The sequence below is a fragment of the Oncorhynchus mykiss genome, chromosome 28, assembly GCF_013265735.2.
Source record: "Oncorhynchus mykiss isolate Arlee chromosome 28, USDA_OmykA_1.1, whole genome shotgun sequence".
Lineage (NCBI taxonomy): Eukaryota > Metazoa > Chordata > Actinopteri > Salmoniformes > Salmonidae > Oncorhynchus > Oncorhynchus mykiss.
The window spans coordinates 11,130,418-11,146,251 of record NC_048592.1 but is presented as its reverse complement, the minus strand read 5'-3'; the positions used below and the strand labels follow the sequence as shown (position 1 = coordinate 11,146,251).

The 15,834-nt window shown below is 45.7% G+C and overlaps 1 pseudogene; it reads left to right on the top strand.

The window, feature by feature from the left end:
- The first annotated feature begins 1,013 nt into the window (after positions 1–1,013).
- Positions 1,014–2,769, top strand: LOC110508163 (annotated as a pseudogene).
- The last annotated feature ends 13,065 nt before the right edge of the window (positions 2,770–15,834 follow it).

The window sequence follows — 15,834 nt, the reverse complement described above, 5'->3', positions numbered from 1 at the left end:
TGAGCCCTAGGACCATGCCTCAGGACTACCTGGCCTGATGACTCCTTGCTGTCCCCAGTCCACCTGGCCATGTTGCTGCTCCAGTTTCAACTGTTCTGCCTGCGGCTATGGAACCCTGACCTGTTCACCGGACGTGCTACCTGTCCCAGACCTGCTGTTTTCAACTCTTTAGAGACAGCAGGAGTGGTAGAGAAACTCTGAATGGTCGGCTATGAAAATCCAACTGGCATTTACTCCTGAGATGCTGATCTGTTGCACCCTTGACAACCACTGTGACTATTATTATTTGACCCTGCTGGTAATTTATGAACATTTGAACATCTTGGCCATGTTCTGTTATAATCTCCACCCGGCACAGCCAGAAGAGGACTGGCCACCCCTCATAGTCTGGTTCCTCTCTAGGTTTCTTCCTAGGTTCTGACCTTTCTAGGGAGTTATTCCTAGCCACCGTGCTTCTACACCTGCATTGCTTGCTGTTTGGGGTTTTAGGCTGAGTTTCTTTATAGCACTTTGTGACATCAGCTGATGTAAGAAGGGGTTTATAAATACATTTGATTAATTGATTGATTGAGATGTTTCTACAACTTGATTGGAGTCCATCTCTGTTAAATTCAATTGATTGGACATGATTTGGAAAGGCACACACCTGTCTATAGAAGGTCCCACAGCTGACAGTGCATGTCAGAGCAAACAAGCATTATGTCGAAGGAATTGTCCGTAGAGCTCAGAGACAGCATTGTGTTGAGTTACAGATCTGGGGAAGAGTACAAAGAAAAGGATCCCCAAGAAAACAGTGGCCTTCGTCATTCTTAAATTGAAGAAATTTGGAACCACCAAGACTCTTCCTAGAGCTGCCCCCCGGCCAAACTGAGCAATTGGGGGAGAAGGGCCTTGGTCATGTAAACTTCATTTTTCAACAAAAGAAAGATCATCACTAAGCAAAGTGAGAAAAAAAGAGACTGTCCCCCAGAATGTGGTAGCCTTGTGTCTGTCCTGCCTGGTGCTGTCTACCCATGCCCGGGACAGAGTCTCACTGCGACGCTCAAACGACCACACCGGGCGCTGCCAGTACACCTTCACCGTGGACAACCCTGCCGAGGCCAGTTTCTGTTAGGCGTGCTTTGTTGCATTAGCAGAGTGGTATTAACGACACAGAAGATCCTTGTATAGCCCTGTCACTCATGCATGTTGCATGTCAGTTTAAGTGTCTGTGATCCTTTTGGGGACCGTGCCCGTGCTACAGGTCAAATGACTGGGGCATCTAATAAGAGGCGTTCATGTTGTCAGCGTGTCACCTTTGAATGTGTTTTAGGTTTATCAATACTGTATGTTTATGATTTGAGTTTATGACTTCAGCAACCAGATCAAACACTAAATAAAACTGTGTTTCATCTCCCTCCTTCTCCCCCTCTGTCAGACCCTGACTATGCCCCCTATCAGTAGATAAGGCCGAGGTGACCGAGGTCCCAGCATCACGTCTCATTCAAGAAGCTGGTCAGAACCACACAGATATGTACTGTTATTACCACTCTACAGCTGTACCTCCCAGACTCCCTCTATCTATCTATATCCTCCTGGTGGCTTCTTAGAGTCACTACACACCAAACTATATAGATGCATATCACCTCTCACAATCCAAAACTCCTTTCAGAGATAAAGATAGCATTGTGAAATTTACTGTGTATTTCACAAAGCACAATTTCCAATGTACTTGGCATAGTTCTGTTGTGGAGACAAAGTTTGAAATGAATGTAAATACCCTCTGTCTGTTTCTCCAGGCTGTGGTGAGCTGGTGTCTGTGGGAGAGCCTGTCCTGCACCGGAAGGCTGATAGCGTCACAGGGAAGTATGGGGTGTGGCTGCAGGACCCTGAGCCCCCCCTCAATACAGCAATAAGACGGTGTGGCGCATCGACACGGTGGGCAAGGACGTCCGCCAGTGTTTGCACACGAGGACATGGAGCAGTTCGCCAAGGGCTTCCCCATGAAGGTGCTGGTGCTGCCGGTGCCTGTGGAGAGCACTGGGGCAACCCTGTACCGCGACTCCCTCTACTACCAGCGCAGACACCGCCGCACCCTGCACCGCTACGACCTGGCATTCGAGAGCCTGGCAGGACGTCTGGAGCTCCCCCACGCCGGCTTTCACGGCCAGCACCCCTACTCTTGGGGCGTCTACACAGACATCGACCTGGCGGTAAACGAGCAGTGCCCGTGGGCCATCTACAGCCCCAGCAAGGCCAAGGGAACCATCGTGGCGTCCCAGCTGGACCCTGAGAGCCTGGAGGTGAAGAGGAGTTGGGAGACCAACATCAGGAAGAACACAGTGGCTAACACCTTCGTGATCAGCGGTTGGGTCTACACAGTGGCCAGCTACACGGCCCCAGACACCACCGTCAACCACGTGTTCGACACGGCCCCCGGCCAGGGCCGAGGCATGGCGGTGCCCTTCAAGAACCACTACCGCTACAACAGCATGGTGGACTTCAACCACGCCCAGAGGAAGCTCTACGCCTGGGACAACTTCGACAGCACCTACGATGTCAGGTTGGCGAAACCTACCGGAAACAGCCAATAAGAGGAGGCTGGGTAAAGATGATGGATTTGGTGTGGAGTGCTGTTACTAAAATATGATCAACCAATATCATTACTGACAGCTTTCTAATAAGTTCATAGTGAGGCCTTTGTTTGTGTGCGTTACTCTGTCTAGTAGAATGTACTAATGTAAATAACATGAATCTTACAATGAAATACCTCACTACGGTGGAACTCTTTGTGCTACTCCATGTAAACAATCTAAGATATTGCTCTTCCTGTATTATATATTATGTCTTTTACTTATTTTAATACATTTTTTGACTGTATTGTCCATGTTAATTTTCTCGTCAAGTTGTATTTTCTCTCTTCACCATTACTTTGTCATTTTATCTCAAAATAAAATGTAAACGATAGAGATCCCTAAAAAGATTACCAGTCTGCATTTGTTTTGTTTGTTTTGTTTTTCTATAAATTACAGTGGGACAATTTGCTCAGAATATCATTCATGACCACACGATACAAACATGTGAGGATATAACTGCATGTTGTAAACATCCAAAGAAAAAGTGACATGTTTTTTGCTGTTGTCCTTTGTGTATTTCCATTTCCTGTATTTCCGTTTGCCAAATCAATTTCATTCATTTCAAAGCCTTGAGATATACATTAAACTACAGAATAAGCCACAGTACACGAAGGGCAGAGCATTTCAGACAATAGACGTTGCAGGTTTGTTTTGAACCTGTCATATGGTGCCATCTGCTGGCCATTAGTTGACGTGTCTAGTATCAGATCGAGGATTTGTACAACATTACAGCTATGTAACCTTGAATCTGCACTGAGACATATTCAGTGTGGATTCCAGGTTAACAGTTACACTACATGGCCAAAAGTATGTAGACACGTGCTCGTCAAACATCTCATTCCAATATCATGGGCATTAATATGGAATTGGTCCAACTTTGATGCTTCCACTCTTCTGGGAAGGCTTTCGACTAGATGTTGGAACATTGCTGTGTGGTCTTGCTTCCATTCAGCCACAAGATCATTAGTGAGGTTGGGCACTGATGTTAGGCGATTAGGTCTGGCTCGCAGTCGGCGTTCCAATTCATCCCAAAGGTGTTCGATGGGGTTGAGGTCAGGGCTCTGTGCAGGCCAGTCAAGTTCTTCTACACCGATCTCGACAAACCATTTATGTATGGACATCGCTTTATGCACGGGGGCATTGTCATGCTGAAACAGAAAGGGGCCTTCCTCAAACTGTTGCCACAAAGTTGGAAGCACAGAATCGTCCAGAATGCCACTGTATTCTGTAGCGTTAAGATTTCCCTAGGGGGTCCTAGTCCGAACTATGAAAAACAGCCCCAGACCATTATTCCTCCTCCACCAAACTTTACAGTTGGCACTATGCATTCGGGCAGGTAGCATTCTCCTGGCATCTGCCAAACCCAGATTCATCTCAATTGCCAGATGGTGAAGGGTGATTCATCCCTCCAGAGAGCACGTTTCACTGCTCCAGAGTCCAATGGCGGAGAGCTTTAGACAACTCCAACCGACGCTTGGCATTGCGCATGGTAATCTTAAGCTGTGTGTGGTTGCTCGGCCATGGAAACCCATTTCACGAAGCTCCCGACGAACAGTTCTTGTGCTGACGTTCCAACCAAGGACAGACAATTTTATTTCATTCTCACAGGCTCACCCACAGGATTTCACTTCCTGTCCAACGATAAGATAAAGAAAACTAAGCGGTTTGATACTTCCCTTCATTTTTATTATTTTTTAGTGTGAAGGTGATAGGTTGGCAACGTCTTTATTGACTGTCATAACAAAACAGTGTCCTTCCCAGTAGAACATGTGACACACAAAACAATATCATGAATTCTGATCCACCCATCAACATTTTTTTTCCCCCAAACTATAATAGCTCTGGGAGCTTTGACGAGTAAATATAATGAAATATAAATATTCCCATCCGTAGAGTCAGTGCATAAATGCAACAGTGCATATTACAACTATTAGGCTTGGCCTTTTCATCAACTGTTACTGTGTGCCACTTGGCAATTGGTAGAATAGAATGAAATACTGTAAATGCATTCCATACCCCTCAAAAAGATATACAGAGACATGTTTTCCAAATTGTGTTAACAATTGCGTTTTTCTATTTAATTCTAGCTCATTTTAAAACAGAATACAACCATTCTCTAGGCCAGCTGTGCTTTCGCTAAGACAATAAAAATCCACTTTTCCCACAAACAAATGCAATATCAGACACTTTCGTGAATTGATGGGACTTTGGCAAACCACACAGCTCTGCCCAGCACTGTCCATTAACTTAATGCAGCTTTAACAACCTTTGCTGTGGTTAGTTCAACGTGCTCACAATGCATATGCTGCACGTAATTGCGCATAGGCTACTCATTTACATAGTGCAAAGTATGCAGATGGACCCCTGAGGGACATCATGCAGGACTCGAGAGGAACCATCTGTCGTGTACTAATATGACATCACCAAGTCAGTAAGAATGCTGGGTTCTCGATGCACCGACAGTCGTGGAGTAAACCAGGCTATCCTGAAATAGGACAAAGGTAAGTCAAATCCAGTCAGGCTATCCTGAAATAGGACCAAGGTAAGTCAAATCAAATCACATCACAATGTTATTTGTCACACATGCTCGAATACAACCAGCGTAGACTTCAAAAATGCATAGTAAACATTTTTTTTTAAAGAAATATAAAATAAAATAAAAAATTAAATAGTAACAGAATAAAATACTGGGGCTCCCGAGTGGCGCATCTGTCTAAGGTACTGCATATCAGTACTAGAGGCGTCACTACAGACTCTGGATCGTTTCCAGGCTGTATCACAACCGGCCGTGATCGGGAGTCCCATGGGGCGGCACACAATTGGCCCAGCGTCGTCCGGGTTAGGGTTTGGCCGGGGTAGGAGGTTATTATAAATAAGAATTTGTTCTTAACTGACTTGCCTAGTTAAATAAAGGTGAAATAAAAAATAAATAACAATAACGAGGCTATATACTGGAAGCACAGGTACCAAGTCAATGTGCAGGGGTACAAGGTAGTTGAGGTAATTTAGGTAATATGTACTTGTAGGTTGGGGTAGAAGTGACTAGGCAATCAGGATAGATAATAAACAGTGTAGCAGCAGCATGTTTGAAGAGTGTGAAAGTGTGTCTGTGTGTGTGAGCGTATGGGTAGAGTCCAGTGAGTGTGCATAGAGCCGGTGCAATAGTGTCAGTAAAAAAAGGGGGTCAAGGTAAATAGTCCGGGTAGCCATTTGATGAACTGTTCAGCAGTCTTATGGCTTGGGGTTAGAAGCTGTTCAAGAGCCTTCTGGTGCCAGGTGGTGCTCCGGTACCACCTGCCGTGCGGTAGCAGAGAAAACAGTCTATGACTTGGATGGCTGGAGTCTTTGAAAATGTTTAAGGCCTTCCTTTGACACCGCCTGGTATCAAACTGCCTCAGAAGCTAACAGACTTTGTCGTTAAATAATTCCCCCACTGTTAGAGTTAAAGAAAACAAGCGTTATCTGAAATGTGGCAAGTACAATGGTCTAATAAAAAATACTCTGAATGTTTGAGTTATTCTGTGAAAAAGATAAGGTGCAGAATGTTTTGTAGCAGATTTTTTTTTTTTAAAGGAATACTGTTTATTTTTGCAAATGGTAGATAAAAAGTAAGCTGATAAAGAAAAGTTGTTTATTGTAAACACAAAGGTTGCTGTACAAGTGTTGTTGTGGATGTCAGGTTAACATTGAAGTTTATATCCAAGTAAAGGGGGGATGACAAGGGGGGATGATAAGGGGGGATGATGTGTACTGATATGACGTCAGTAAAGAATGCTGGGTTCTTGACCGACAGTCATGGGGTAAAGACATGTTGAAGTTTACCTCCGAGTCCATTTGATTCAATTCAGTATAATATCCAAATTTAGCACAAGTGGTAAATGTAGGATTGAACACCATCTGTTCAGTCGAATCAAGTATTATGCCTAGGCCAGTATCAAAACAAAATGGCATAGAATAATTCATCATATCGGAAGCTCAAAGACCTATAAAAGCCTTAGTGGAACAACTGGAGCCACTAAGGCAGGATGGGCCCTTAGACGCCCACTAACGGCTCGCTGTGATAAACTCAAATTACAAATCAAAATGTATTTGTCACATGTGCCGAATACAACAGTATTACAGTGATTCCAATGCTTCCCATGGATGTATGAAGTTGGCTGGATGTCCTTTGGATGGTGGACCATTCTTGATACACACGGGAAGCTGCATGAAAAACTCAGCAGCGTTGCAGTTCTTGACACAAACTGGTGCGTCTGGCACCTACTGCCATACCCTGTTTAAAGGCACTGAAATATTTTGTCTTGCCCATTCACCCTCTGAATGGCACACATACACAATCCATGTCTCAATTGTCTCCAGGCTTATAAATCCTTCTTTAACCCATTTGCTCCCTTCAGCCACACTGATTGAAGTGGATTTAACAAGTGACATCAATAAGGGATCATCGCTTTCACCTGGATTCACCTGGTCCGTCTATGTCATGGAAAGAGTTCTTATTAATGTTTTGTATACTCAGTGTAGGTCAGTTGGTTGTGTCAGGCTAACGAGGTCGAGACGTCAGAGAAAAAACTGCTTTACATACTGCTCAAATTAATTTGTTGTCTGAGCCCACTCAAGGAAAACGCTGACTCTGAAATGTCAATGGGTGCAAGATCTCTGTGGCCATACTTGGCGCCAGCTGCATGCCACTTTTACTTTCCGCTTGGTTCCTAGCTACATGATGAAATCAAACATTTGAACGGAACTTTAGGCTCCTTAACAAACGTTTTATTAAAGTGTATTAAACATTTAATTAACTATTTCTTACCCTGATCTAAAAGCAATAGTGGTCAAAAAATTAAACACGGGAGCCAGGGGGACAGAGGCTGTCATTCCTCTGCTAGGCCCCTACTCTCTCTCTCTCGCTATTTCTGTCCCTCTATCCATCACCCCCCACCCTTCTCTCTCAGCTGTGAATTTAGTAGGAGCAACATAGAAATGATCGCCCTGTCCATCGACAATCTGGAGGACCACCGTGGCTGGACCAAGGTTTTGGCTGCTTCCCAAATGGCCCGCTATTCCCTTTATAGGGCACTACTTTTGACCAGGGCCCATAGAATAGGGGGCCGCTTGGGATACAGCCATAGTTTTGAGTGCCTATACAAATGACCAGTGTGTTTAGTAATGGAGGGGCTGTGCTGTGATCCTGTAAGACATCCTAGCCTACAACAATGAGGAAGGAGTCTGGCTGTGCGTTCCTCTTCCCCATCATAGCAGACACCCACAGGATGCTGGCAGTGGGCCTGGCCATGCTGGACCATGATGAGAAGGACAAGGACGGCATTCCCCTTACTGCCACTGTGTGAGTGTCAAAACACGCTCATGCATGCATGCACACCTACAGGCACACACACACACACACACTCTCTCTCAGACAGCCTTTCTCTCTCTCCAACTGTTTCTCAGTTTCCGGTATGACTCATTGGCCCACCATGAGATCATCCTGCTCTTTCTTGTGCTCTATTTCCCATAAACGTTACTTATTCACGCTGATGCAAGCGGCCCATCTTCCCTGGTTAATATGAGTTAACTACCCCTCCCACCTAGGCCCCACCTCCCCGTCTGGCAAAAACACACTACCTCAGCCCCTTGCTGGATACGATGACGTAATCTTCTTATATGTATCAGTGAAGGTGATATCACCACGAATGAACACAGCTCACTAGCTCATATTTGCTACACTCCCAGTTTCTGTCAAACACACACTTTCTCTCTCTAACTGCTTGCCATGTGAGTAAAACCATCCCCTACCTGCCTAATTCCTTCCCACCAAAATGTGACATGTTCGCTTGTCAAGGGATTTTTCCATTGGCCCAGACAAAAGGTTGAAGCTGTCCCTGTTCTACCTTCCCACAATGGCATGGAACTTTGATGAGATCCTGAGAGTGGTTGACGGCCAGCAGCTCACAGCACAGAACCAGTTGGCCACCCCTGCTGAATGGCAGGTCAGCCAGTCCCTCTCGAACTCCATAGCCTGAAAGTAGCCAAGTCTCACTATATAGAGTAGCATCTGCAGCTTTCTCCAGGAAGTATTATTGGTCAAATCAAATCAAATCAAATCAAATGTATTTATATAGCCCTTCATACATCAGCTGATATCTCAAAGTGCTGTACAGAAACCCAGCCTAAAACCCCAAACAGCAAGCAATGCAGGTGTAGAAGCACGGTGGCTAGGAAAAACTCCCTAGAAAGGCCAAAACCTAGGAAGAAACCTAGAGAGGAACCAGGCTATGTGGGGTGGCCAGAAGAGGACCTCTTCTGGCTGTGCCGGGTGGAGATTATAACAAAACATGGTCAAGATGTTCAAATGTTCATAAATGACCAGCATGGTCGAATAATAATAAGGCAGAATAGTTGAAACTGGAGCAGCAGCACAGTCAGGTGGACTGGGGACAGCAAGGAGTCATCATGTCAGGTATTCCTGGGGCATGGTCCTAGGGCTCAGGTCCTCCGAGAGAGAGAAAGAAAGAGAGAATTAGAGAGAGCATATGTGGGATGGCCAGTCCTCTTCTGGCTGTGCCGGGTGGAGATTATAACAGAACATGGCCAAGATGTTCAAATGTTCATAAATGACCAGCATGGTCGAATAATAATAAGGCAGAACAGTTGAAACTGGAGCAGCAGCACAGCCAGGTGGACTGGGGACAGCAAGGAGTCATCATGTCAGGTAGTCCTGGGGCATGGTCCTAGGGCTCAGGTCCTCCGAGAGAGAGAAAGAGAGAAGGAGAGAATTAGAGAACGCACACTTAGATTCACACAGGACACCGAATAGGACAGGATAAGTACTCCAGATATAACAAACTGACCCCAGCCCCCCGACACATAAACTACTGCAGCATAAATACTGGAGGCTGAGACAGGAGGGGTCAGGAGACACTGTGGCCCACTCCGAGGACACCCCCGGACAGGGCCAAACAGGAAGGATATAACCCCACCCACTTTGCCAAAGCACAGCCCCCACACCAGTAGAGGGATATCTTCAACCACCAACTTACCATCCTGAGACAAGGCTGAGTATAGCCCACAAAGACCTCCGCCACGGCACAACCCAAGGGGGGGGGGCGCCAACCCAGACAGGATGACCACATCAGTGACTCAACCCACTCAGGTGACGCACCCCCTCCAGGGACGGCATGAGAGAGCCCCAGTAAAGCCAGTGACTCAGCCCCTGTAATAGGGTTAGAGGCAGAGAATCCCAGTGGAAAGAGGGGAACCGGCCAGGCAGAGACAGCAAGGGTGGTTCGTTGCTCCAGAGCCTTTCCGTTCACCCTCCCACTCCTGGGCCAGACTACACTCAATCATATGACCCACTGAAGAGATGAGTCTTCAGTAGAGACTTGAAGGTTGAGACCGAGTTTGCATCTCTGACATGGGTAGGCAGACCGTTCCATAAAAATGGAGCTCTATAGGAGAAAGCCCTGCCTCCAGCTGTTTGCTTAAAAATTCTAGGGACAATTGGGAGGCCTGCGTCTTGTGACCGTAGCGTACGTGTAGGTATGTACGGCAGGACCAAATCAGAGAGATAGGTAGGAGCAAGCCCATGTAATGCTTTGTAGGTTAGCAGTAAAACCTTGAAGTCAGCCCTTGCTTTGACAGGAAGCCAGTGTAGAGAGGCTAGCACTGGAGTAATATGATCAAATTTTTTGGTTCTAGTCAGGATTCTAGCAGCCGTATTTAGCACTAACTGAAGTTTATTTAGTGCTTTATCCGGGTAGCCGGAAAGTAGAGCATTGCAGTAGTCTAACCTGGAAGTGACAAAAGCATGGATTAATTTTTCTGCATCATTTTTGGACAGAAAGTTTCTGATTTTTGCAATGTTACGTAGATGGAAAAAAGCTGTCCTTGAAATGGTCTTGATATGTTCTTCAAAAGAGAGATCAGGGTCCAGAGTAACGCCGAGGTCCTTCACAGTTTTATTTGAGACGACTGTACAACCATTAAGATTAATTGTCAGATTCAACAGAAGATCTCTTTGTTTCTTGGGACCTAGAACAAGCATCTCTGTTTTGTCCGAGTTTAAAAGTAGAACGTTTGCAGCCATCCACTTCCTTATGTCTGAAACACAATCTTTTAGCAAGGGCAATTTTGGGGCTTCACCATGTTTAATTGAAATGTACAGCTGTGTGTCAGCCGCATAGCAGTGAAAGTTAACATTATGTTTTCGAATAACATCCCCAAGAGGTAAAATATATAGTGAAAACAATAGTGGTCCTAAAACTGAACCTTGAGGAACACCGAAATTTACAGTTGATTTGTCAGAAGACAAACCATTCACAGAGACAAACTGATATCTTTCCGACAGATAAGATCTAAACCAGGCCAGAACTTGTCCGTGTAGACCAATTTGGGTTTCCAATCTCTCCAAAAGAATGTGGTGATCGATGGTATCAAAAGCAGCACTAAGGTCTAGGAGCACGAGGACAGATGCAGAGCCTCGGTCCGATGCCATTAAAATTTACCACCTTCACAAGTGCCGTCAAATATAAATGGCAGCTTGAGTGACCCTATAGACAATCAGTTAACATCAGCATTCATCACTGCAACTATTTGTATTGCTCTCCAAATACTTGGAACCCACTGTCAGAGCGATATCAATTGGCATTAAGTACAACATCAATTGGCATGCCATTGGCATTCGGAAAGTATTCATACCCCTTCCCCTTTTCCACATTTTGTTACGATACAGCCTTATTCTAAAATGTATTAAATATATATTTTTACTCAATCTATACACAATACCCGATAATGACAAAGAGAAAACAGGTTTTTAGAAATGTTTGCAAATGTACAGTACCAGTCAGAAGTTTGGACACACCTACTCAATCAAGGGTTTGGATTTTTCTACGTTGTTGTCACGACTTCCGCCGAAGTCGGTCCCTCTCCTTGTTCGGGAGGCGTTCGGTGGTCGACGTCACCGGTCTTCCTGCCATCGCTGATCCACTTTTCATTTACCATTTGTTTTTGTCGCTGTTTTCTACACACCTGGTTTCAATTCCCCAATTACATGTTCATTATTTACCCTCTGTTTCCCACATGTTAGTGTGTGTGTTTATTGATTGTTCATGTCGGTAGTTGTCGGCTGGTTATGTTTGCCGGGTTATGTATTTACGCCCGTTATTTTCGAGTGACCGGTATTTCGCCGCACCTTGAGTATTGTCTGTATACTGGTGCTGTCGTGGAATTAAATACCTTACCTTGTACACTCATCTCTGCTCTCCTGCGCCTGATTCACTGCACCAGTTACCCACCGCCTGACAGTTGTAGAACAATAGTGAAGACATTCAAAACGATGAAATAACACATATGGAATCATGTAGTAACCAAAAAAAGATTAAACAAATACAAATATATTATATATTTATCAGACCTCAGGATAAGACCCAGATGCAGACAGTTCGAATCACAGATGTTTATTAACAAAACAGGGGGAAGGCAGACGACAGGTCAAGGGCAGGCAGAGGTCGGTAATCCAGGGCAGTGTCAGATAGGTACAGAACGGTAGGCAGGGTCAGGGCAGGCAAAGTGGTCAAAACCGGAAAAACTAGAAAAACAGGGACAAGAGCTAAAACAGAAGTATGGGAAAACCATGCTGGTAGGCTTGATGAGACAAGATGAACTGGCAACAGACAAACAGGAAACACAGGTATAAATGCACAGCGGGTAATGGGGAAAATGGGCGACACCTGGAGGGGGGTGGAGACAAGCACAAGACAGGTGAAACAGATCAGGGTGTGACAATACTTGAGATTCTTCAAAGTAGTCACCCTTTGCCTTGATGACAGCTTTAAAAGATTAATGCTTTTCCAACAACTTGATGGAGTTCCCACATACTGTATGCTGAGCACTTGTTGGCTGCTTTTCCTTCACTCTGTGGTCCAACTCATCCCAAGCTATCTCAATTGGGTTGAGATCAGGTGATTGTGGAGGCCAGGTTATCTGATGCAGCACTCCATCACTCTCTGTCTTGATCAAATAGCTCTTACACAGCCTGGAGGTGTGTTGGGTCATTGTCCTGTTGAAAAACAAATGATAGTCCCACTAAGCGCAAACTAGATGGGATGGAGTATTGCTGCAGAATGCTGTGGTAGCCATGCTGGTTAAGTGTGCCTTTGTAACAGTATAACTTTAGACCGTCCCCTCGCCCAAACCAGGGACCTTCTGCACACATCAACAACAGTCACCCACGAAGCATCGTTACCCATCGCTCCACAAAAGCCGCGGCCCTTGCAGAGCAAGGGGAACTACTACTTCAAGGTCTCAGAGCAAGTGACGTCACCGATTGAAACACTATTTAGCGCGCACCACCGCTAACTAAGCTAGCGTTTCACATCCGTTACACCTTGAATTCTAAATAGATCACTGACAGTGTCAACAGCAAAGCACCCCCACACCTCCTCCACCATGCTTCACGGTGGGAGCCACACATGCGAAGATGATCCGTTCACCTACTCTGCGTCTCCCAAAGACATGGCGGTTGGAACTAAAAATCTCAAATTTGGACTCCTCAGACCAATTTCCATTGGTCTAAATAAAATAAAATCTAATGTTATTTGTCACATGCACCGAATACAACAAGTACAGACCTTATCGTGAAATGCTTACTTACAAGCCCTTAAACAACAGTGCAGTTCAAGAAAGAGTAAAGAAAATATTTACCAAATAAACTAAAGTATAAAATAATAAAAAGTAACACAATAAAATAACAATAAAGCGGCTATGTGCGGGGGTACAGGTTTATTAGAGGTAATTTGCAAATGTAGGTAGGGGTGAAATGACTATGCATATACACTGCTCAAAAAAATAAAGGGAACACTTAAACAACACAATGTAACTCCAAGTCAATCACACTTCTGTGAAATCAAACTGTCCACTTAGGAAGCAACACTGATTGACAATAAATTGCACATGCTGTTGTGCAAATGGAATAGACAACAGGTGGAAATTATAGGCAATTAGCAAGACACCCCCAATAAAGGAGTGGTTCTGCAGGTGGTGACCACAGACCACTTCTCAGTTCCTATGCTTCCTGGCTGATGTTTGGGTCACTTTTGAATGCTGGCGGTGCTTTCACTCTAGTGATAGCATGAGACGGAGTATACAACCCACACAAGTGGCTCAGGTAGTGCAGCTCATCCAGGATGGCACATCAATGCGAGCTGTGGCAAGAAGGTTTGCTGTGTCTGTCAGCGTAGTGTCCAGAGCATGGAGGCGCTACCAGGAGACAGGCCAGTACATCAGGAGACATGGAGGAGGCCGTAGGAGGGCAACAACCCAGCAGCAGGACCGCTACCTCCGCCTTTGTGCAAGGAGGAGCAGAAGGAGCACTGCCAGAGCCCTGCAAAATGCCCTCCAGCAGGCCACACATGTGCATGTGTCTGCTCAAACGGTCAGAAACAGACTCCATGAGGGTGGTATGAGGGCCCGACGTCCAAAGGTGGGGGTTGTGCTTACAGCCCAACACCGTGCAGGACATTTGGCATTTGCCAGAGAACACCAAGATTGGCAAATTCGCCACTGGCGCCCTGTGCTCTTCACAGATGAAAGCAGGTTTACACTGAGCACATGTGACAGACGTGACAGTCTGGAGACGCCGTGGAGAACGTTCTGCTGCCTGCAACATCCTCCAGCATGACCGGTTTGGCGGTGGGTCAGTCATGGTGTGGGGTGGCATTTCTTTGGGGGGCTGCACAGCCTTCCATGTGCTCGCCAGAGGTAGCCTGACTGCCATTAGGTACCGAGATGAGATCCTCAGACCCCTTGTGAGACCATATGCTGGTGCGGTTGGCCCTGGGTTCCTCCTAATGCAAGACAATGCTAGACCTCATGTGGCTGGAGTGTGTCAGCAGTTCCTGCAAGAGGAAGGCATTGATGCTATGGACTGGCCCGCCCGTTCCCCAGACCTGAATCCAATTGAGCACATCTGGGACATCATGTCTCGCTCTATCCACCAATGCCACGTTGCACCACAGACTGTCCAGGAGTTGGCGAATGCTTTAGTCCAGGTCTGGGAGGAGATCCCTCAGGAGACCATCCGCCACCTCATCAGGAGCATGCCCAGGCGTTGTAGGGAGGTCATACAGGCAAGTAGAGGCAAAACACACTACTGAGCCTCATTTTGACTTGTTTTAAGGACATTACATCAAAGTTGGATCAGCCTGTAGTGTGGTTTTACACTTTCATTTTGAATGTGACTCCAAATCCAGACGTCCATGGGTTGATAAATTTGATTTCCATTGATAATTTGTGTGATTTTGTTGTCAGCACATTCAACTATGTAAAGAAAAAAGTATTTAATAAGAATATTTCATTCATTCAGATCTAGGATGTGTTATTTTAGTGTTCCCTTTATTTTTTTGAGCAGTGTATAATAAACAGCGAGTAGCAACAGTGTACAAATCAAATGGAGGGGGGGGGTGATGTCAATGTAAATAGGCCATTTGATGAATTGTTCAGCATTCTTATGGCTTGGGTGTATAAGCTGTTAAGGATCCTTTTGTTCCTAGACTTGGCGCTCCGTTACCGCTTGCCGTGCTGTAGCAGAGAGAACAATCTATGATGTAGGTGACTGGAGTCTCTGACAATTTTTGGGGCTTTCCTATGACACTGCCTAATATAGAGGTCCTGGATGGCAGGAAGCTTGGCCTCAAGGATGTGCTGGGCCATACGCACTACCCTCTGTAGTGCCTTACGGTCAGATGCTGAACAGTTGCCATACCAGGTGGTGATGTAACCGGTCAGGATGTTCTTGATGGTGCAGCTGTAGAACTTTTTGAGGATCTGGAGACGCATGCCAAATCTGTTCAGTCTCCTGAGGGGGAAAAAGGTGCTGTCGTGCCCTGTTAACGACTGCCTTGGTGCGTTTGGACCATGATCGTTTGGTGGTGATATGGACGCCAAAGAACCTGAAACTCTTGCCCCACTCCACTACAGCTCCGTCGATGTTAATGGGGGCCTGTTCGGACTGCCTTTTCCTGTAGTCAACAATCAGCTCCTTTGTCTTGCTCACATTGAGGGAGAGGTTGTTGTCCTGGCACCACACTGCCAGGTCGCTGACCTCCTCCCTATAGGCTGTCTCATAGGCTGAAGGCTGTCTCACTGTCGGTGATCAGTCGTCATAAAACTTAATGATGGTGTTGGAGTCGTGATTGGCCACGCAGTCGTAGGTGAACAGGGAGTACAG